Source organism: Staurois parvus, unplaced genomic scaffold (assembly GCF_062004578.1).
Source record: "Staurois parvus isolate SC_StPar_1 unplaced genomic scaffold, SC_StPar_1.0 ptg000624l, whole genome shotgun sequence".
NCBI classification, from domain to species: domain Eukaryota; kingdom Metazoa; phylum Chordata; class Amphibia; order Anura; family Ranidae; genus Staurois; species Staurois parvus.
In genome coordinates this window covers 944,285-951,360 of record NW_028318420.1, presented here as the reverse complement: position 1 = coordinate 951,360, position 7,076 = coordinate 944,285, and positions in this window count along the sequence as shown.

Below are 7,076 nucleotides of genomic sequence, written 5' to 3'. Positions count from 1 at the left end.
TGGTAGCTTATTTAAAGATAAAACTGCCTTGTCTCTCCCTCTTATATTGCATCCTAACCTAGGTGTTCACATAGTCTGCAGTCACTGTACACTATGTGTAAGTATTGTCTTTGAAATATATAGATACTGTATTCTGTAGGTTGTTCTTATATCAAGTTTGTGTTTTTCTGCCAGTCAGAGCCAGACATTAAATAACTGCCAGTTCAAATATATGCAGATTGGATGTAGTTTGAACTGCACATAATCACATAGCTTCCTATGGGATGTGAAAAGGGATTCACAAGAAAAGTGGTTACATCATGAATAAAAAGCGATACCCAAAAATTTCTCAAACAAATTATGCTTTATTACAAACAATGCATATATAGACATTTAGGTAAATACTTCAGTTAGCCATCACCACAAGATGAGACAATACAAAAAAGTATGACTTAAAAACAAAATGTAGTTAAAAACAGATGTTTTCACCGGTCATGAATACATAGTGCTGTAAATGTAATGACACTTGGTCTAGTACATGAGCAGTAGAGATGAGCGAATCGAAGTATCCGAAGTGGAATTCGAGTCGAATATCGGAAAAATTTCGATTCGTGCCGAATCCGAAAAATAGCCTAATTCGGACGCGCGAATCGAAATTTTTCAGAAAATGGCGGCTGACATGTGCGGCGACGGAGCGGGGATGTCTGGGAAGGCGCGCAGACAAGGCGCGCTGACCCATAATGCATTCCTCAACTACATGTGATCGCATCAGCCTATCAGCAGCCAGCCAGCCAGCACTGTGTAATGGTCGAGCTATAAATAGCGGCCATTTTGGAATTCTTCATTTGCCTGCAGTTATTGAACAGAGGCAGACCGCTCTGTACTAGGGACAGGGACAGAGTTAGGGCCACAGAAACGATAATTGGGGACAGAGAAAAGTTACTTAGGGACAGAGAACCATTACTCAGGGACACAGACTTGTTAATGAGGGCCACAGAATCGTTATTTAGGGACAAAGAAACGCTAGTTAGGGCCACAGAATTCATAATCAGGGACAGACAGAATTGTTACTCAGTGCCAGAGAATTGTTACTTAGGGCCACAGAAACGTTATTAGGGCCACAGAATTGTTACTCAGGGACAGACAGAATTGTTACTGAGTGCCAGAGAATTGTTACTCAGGGACAGACAGAATTGTTACTGAGTGCCAGAGAATTGTTACTTAGGGCCACAGAAACTTTAATTAGGGCCACAGAATTTTTACTCAGGGACAGACAGAATTGTTACTCAGTGCCAGAGAATTGTTACTCAGGGACAGACAGAATTGTTACTGAGTGCCAGAGAATTGTTACTTAGGGCCACAGGAACTTTACTTAGGGCCACAGAATTTTTACTCAGGGACAGACAGAATTGTTACTGAGTGCCAGAGAATTGTTACTCAGGGACAGACAGAATTGTTACTGAGTGCCAGAGAATTGTTACTTAGGGCCACAGAAACTTTACTTAGGGCCACAGAATTGTTACTCGCACAGACACAGAATTGTTACTCGCACAGACACAGAATTGTTACTGAAGGCCACAGAACTATTACTTAGGGCCACAGAATTGTTACTCGCACAGACACAGAATTGTTACTCGCACAGACACAGAACTGTTACTGAGGGCCACAGAACTGTTACTTAGGGCCACAGAATTGTTACTCGCACAGACACAGAATTGTTACTCAGGGCCACAGAACTGTTACTTAGGGACAAAGAAACGCTAGTTAGGGCCACAGAATTCATACTCAGGGACAGACAGAATTGTTACGGAGTGCCAGAGAATTGTTACTCTGGGCCACAGAAACTTTACTTAGGGCCACAGAATTTTTACTCAGGGACAGACAGAATTGTTACTGAGTGCCAGAGAATTGTTACTCAGGGACAGACAGAATTGTTACGGAGTGCCAGAGAATTGTTACTCAGGGCCACAGAAACTTTACTTAGGGCCACAGAATTTTTACTCAGGGACAGACAGAATTGTTACTGAGTGCCAGAGAATTGTTACTCAGGGACAGACAGAATTGTTACGGAGTGCCAGAGAATTGTTACTCAGGGCCACAGAAACTTTACTTAGGGCCACAGAATTTTTACTCAGGGACAGACAGAATTGTTACTGAGTGCCAGAGAATTGTTACTCAGGGACAGACAGAATTGTTACGGAGTGTCAGAGAATTGTTACTCAGGGACAGACAGAATTGTTACTGAGTGCCAGAGAATTGTTACTTAGGGCCACAGAAACTTTAATTAGGGCCACAGAATTTTTACTCAGGGACAGACAGAATTGTTACTGAGTGCCAGAGAATTGTTACTCAGGGACAGTCAGAATTGTTACTGAGTGCCAGAGAATTGTTACTTAGGGCCACAGAAACTTTACTTAGGGCCACAGAATTTTTACTCAGGGACAGACAGAATTGTTACTGAGTGCCAGAGAATTGTTACTCAGGGACAGACAGAATTGTTACTGAGTGCCAGAGAATTGTTACTCAGGGCCCCAGAAACTTTACTTAGGGCCACAGAATTTTTACTCAGGGACAGACAGAATTGTTACTGAGTGCCAGAGAATTGTTACTCAGGGACAGACAGAATTGTTACTGAGTGCCAGAGAATTGTTACTTAGGGCCACAGAAACTTTACTTAGGGCCACAGAATTGTTACTCGCACAGACACAGAATTGTTACTCGCACAGACACAGAATTGTTACTGAAGGCCACAGAACTGTTACTTAGGGCCACAGAATTGTTACTCGCACAGACACAGAATTGTTACTCGCACAGACACAGAACTGTTACTGAGGGCCACAGAACTGTTACTTAGGGCCACAGAATTGTTACTCGCACAGACACAGAATTGTTACTCAGGGCCACAGAACTGTTACTTAGGGACAAAGAAACGCTAGTTAGGGCCACAGAATTCATACTCAGGGACAGACAGAATTGTTACGGAGTGCCAGAGAATTGTTACTCTGGGCCACAGAAACTTTACTTAGGGTCACAGAATTTTTACTCAGGGACAGACAGAATTGTTACTGAGTGCCAGAGAATTGTTACTCAGGGACAGACAGAATTGTTACGGAGTGCCAGAGAATTGTTACTCAGGGCCACAGAAACTTTACTTAGGGCCACAGAATTTTTACTCAGGGACAGACAGAATTGTTACTGAGTGCCAGAGAATTGTTACTCAGGGACAGACAGAATTGTTACGGAGTGCCAGAGAATTGTTACTTAGGGCCACAGAAACTTTACTTAGGGCCACAGAATTGTTACTCGCACAGACACAGAATTGTTACTCGCACAGACACAGAACTCAGGGACAGACAGAATTGTTACTGAGTGCCAGAGAATTGTTACTTAGGGCCACAGAAACTTTACTTAGGGCCACAGAATTGTTACTCGCACAGACACAGAATTGTTACTCGCACAGACACAGAATTGTTACTGAAGGCCACAGAACTGTTACTTAGGGCCACAGAATTGTTACTCGCACAGACACAGAATTGTTACTCGCACAGACACAGAACTGTTACTGAGGGCCACAGAACTGTTACTTAGGGCCACAGAATTGTTACTCGCACAGACACAGAATTGTTACTCAGGGCCACAGAACTGTTACTTAGGGACAAAGAAACGCTAGTTAGGGCCACAGAATTCATACTCAGGGACAGACAGAATTGTTACGGAGTGCCAGAGAATTGTTACTCTGGGCCACAGAAACTTTACTTAGGGTCACAGAATTTTTACTCAGGGACAGACAGAATTGTTACTGAGTGCCAGAGAATTGTTACTCAGGGACAGACAGAATTGTTACGGAGTGCCAGAGAATTGTTACTCAGGGCCACAGAAACTTTACTTAGGGCCACAGAATTTTTACTCAGGGACAGACAGAATTGTTACTGAGTGCCAGAGAATTGTTACTCAGGGACAGACAGAATTGTTACGGAGTGCCAGAGAATTGTTACTCAGGGCCACAGAAACTTTACTTAGGGCCACAGAATTGTTACTCGCACAGACACAGAATTGTTACTCGCACAGACACAGAACTGTTACTGAGGGCCACAGAAACTTTACTTAGGGACAAAGAAACGCTAGTTAGGGCCACAGAATTCATACTCAGGGACAGACAGAATTGTTACGGAGTGCCAGAGAATTGTTACTCAGGGCCACAGAAACTTTACTTAGGGCCACAGAATTTTTACTCAGGGACAGACAGAATTGTTACTGAGTGCCAGAGAATTGTTACTCAGGGACAGACAGAATTGTTACGGAGTGCCAGAGAATTGTTACTCAGGGACAGACAGAATTGTTACTGAGTGCCAGAGAATTGTTACTTAGGGCCAAAGAAACTTTAATTAGGGCCACAGAATTTTTACTCAGGGACAGACAGAATTGTTACTGAGTGCCAGAGAATTGTTACTCAGGGACAGACAGAATTGTTACCGAGTGCCAGAGAATTGTTACTCAGGGACAGACAGAATTGTTACTGAGTGCCAGAGAATTGTTACTTAGGGCCACAGAAACTTTAATTAGGGCCACAGAATTTTTACTCAGGGACAGACAGAATTGTTACTGAGTGCCAGAGAATTGTTACTCAGGGACAGACAGAATTGTTACGGAGTGCCAGAGAATTGTTACTCAGGGCCACAGAAACTTTACTTAGGGCCAGAGAATTTTTACTCAGGGACAGACAGAATTGTTACTGAGTGCCAGAGAATTGTTACTCAGGGACAGACAGAATTGTTACTGAGTGCCAGATAATTGTTACTCAGGGCCCCAGAAACTTTATTTAGGGCCACAGAATTTTTACTCAGGGACAGACAGAATTGTTACTGAGTGCCAGAGAATTGTTACTCAGGGACAGACAGAATTGTTACTGAGTGCCAGAGAATTGTTACTTAGGGCCACAGAAACTTTACTTAGGGCCACAGAATTGTTACTCGCACAGACACAGAAATGTTACTCGCACAGACACAGAATTGTTACTGAGGGCCACAGAACTGTTACTTGGGGCCACAGAAACGTTAATCAGGGACACAGAATTGTTACTGAGGGCCACAGAACTGTTACTTAGGGCCACAGAATTGTTACTCGCACAGACACAGAATTGTTACTCAGGGACACAGAATTGTTACTCAGGGACACATAATCGTTTAATTAAAGAGTATGTCAGACAACATGCAGAGGAGTGGCAGAGGAGGCAATGTTTTAGGAGCGAGCAGACGTGGCAGCAGAGGAAGGGGTCGAGGCAGCACTATTCGCAGCCAGAGGCCAGTGCTCCCGGTGTCATCCAGCGGTCGTGTCTCCACCGACAACCCTGCCGTCGTCGATTGGTTGGCTCGGTCGTCTTCCTCTTCCCAGGTCACCTCTGACACCTACAGCCAACGGTCGGTGGGTACGTCAGACACAACCGTTAGTTGGCATGGCCCGGGACCAAGCCCACTGAAATCACGTGTCCTCTACCTGCCCCTGTCCTTTGGTGTTCCCTCACCAAGCGAAGTATCGCATGCTGTGGGCTCAGCCCCACTGTACAGTGAGGAAGAGCTAACAGAGGGCGGTCAGGAACGGGGGGAGACATCCGCCTTTTCAGCAGCCAGGCGAAGAAGTAGTGGCGAGGAGAGTGGCTCGGTAGCCGGTCTAGAGACAGGTCTGTCTCCTGACCCAGACGCAGCCGAGGGGGCTAGTAGTGAGGCGGAGACCCTACTTGATGATGAGGAGGTTGATCGCACTTGGCAGCCTCGTCGTCATCAGGCAATTTCTTCCGCATCATCAGGAGAAGAGGGTGGCAGCTTGGCAGCGAGCAAAACAGTCGGTGGGTTGCCCAGGAGACAGCAGCAGGGTCGCAGCAGTGTCAGTGGAGCCAAACGTCCACGGAGTAGAGCACCAGCTCCACTGCAGCCTACCACCACGGCCAGTAGTGGTGCCGGTGTGCACGGAGGAAGCAGCAGTCAGCCAGTGAGGAGTATCGGGGGCAAAGTTTCCTACTCGGCGGTGTGGCAATTTTTCGTCAAGCCGCCCGAGGAAGTAAACGTAGCCGTATGTCGACTATGTGGCCAGAAAGTCAAGCGTGGCCAGGGGGCCCATGTTGGGACTACAGCGTTGCGGCAGCATATGCAGCGTCGCCATTTGGTGGCCTGGGAAAACCGTGATAAAGATACGGCGGTTCTGCCCGCCCCAGCCCCCGCTCCATCACCCGCTCCGTTACTTGCTCCGTCACCCGACGTCAATCGCCCTCCATCAGCCAGTCAAGGCTCCAACACCTCTGCTGAGGGGAGTTGTCGCTCGTTGGCATCTTCCGCTCGTTCAGATGCTCCTTCTCCTGCTACTCCTCTTCACGGATTCCGTCAGCAGTCTTTCTTGGAATCCGTTTCCAAGAGACAACAGTTTGCGAGCACGCACCCGACGGTGCAAAAGCTGAACGTCCTCCTGTCCAAGTTGCTGGTGCTGCAGTCCCTCCCTTTCCAAGTGGTGGACTCAGCACCTTTCAGAGAAATGATGGCTTGTGCCGCGCCGCTGTGGAGAGTGCCAAGCCGTCATTTCTTCGCCAAAAAGGCAGTGCCAGCCCTGCATTCACATGTAGAAGACATGGTGGGCCAGTCTTTGAGCATGTCGGTCTCTGCCAAAGTGCACGGCAGCGCCGACGTGTGGAGCTGTAACTATGGTCAGGGACAGTACATGTCATTTACGGCCCACTGGGTGAACGTGGTGCCGTCACAGCCGCACCAGCAACTTGGACAGGTCACGCCGCTTTTGCCTCCACGTTTGCACGTCCTTGGTCCGGCAAAGATGTCCGCCTCTACCACCTCTTCTTCCGCCGTGTCCTCAGCCGCCACCCCCGTGCCAAGTCCCATTACCCGACCGGCATATCACATGTGCAGGGCGCAACGGTGTCACGCTGTTCTGCACCTGGTATGCCTTGGCGAACGTAGTCACACAGGGGAGGAACTTCTGAGTGTAATGAACAGAGAAATCGACAGATGGCTGTCTCCGCGCAAACTGAAAATCGGAACCATGTTGACCGACAACGGAAAGAACATGGTGTCTGCTCTGCGTCAAGGAAGGTTGTG